We start from the raw sequence: 290 nt of genomic DNA on the forward strand, positions 1-290 counted from the left end.
CACAGAGAATTTTATACACAAGCACACTCCCTTGAGAGAGAGGGAGGCCTCTCTCATCCATGACACACTTCACAGATACTCTCATCCATGGAAAAACACACAGATCATGCAATATACACAAAAAAATCCTAGCTATTTTGAACACTCAATTCTCACTGTCATCCTCACTGATACACAGACTACCATAGATACTTTATTTTTCTTTGTCCATTTACACATAAATCACTCACCTCACTGCCATATAAATGGATTAACACTCATACTCACCCTTAAACCAACCTCACACCCTC

The sequence above is a fragment of the Capsicum annuum genome, chromosome 12, assembly GCF_002878395.1.
Source record: "Capsicum annuum cultivar UCD-10X-F1 chromosome 12, UCD10Xv1.1, whole genome shotgun sequence".
NCBI classification, from domain to species: domain Eukaryota; kingdom Viridiplantae; phylum Streptophyta; class Magnoliopsida; order Solanales; family Solanaceae; genus Capsicum; species Capsicum annuum.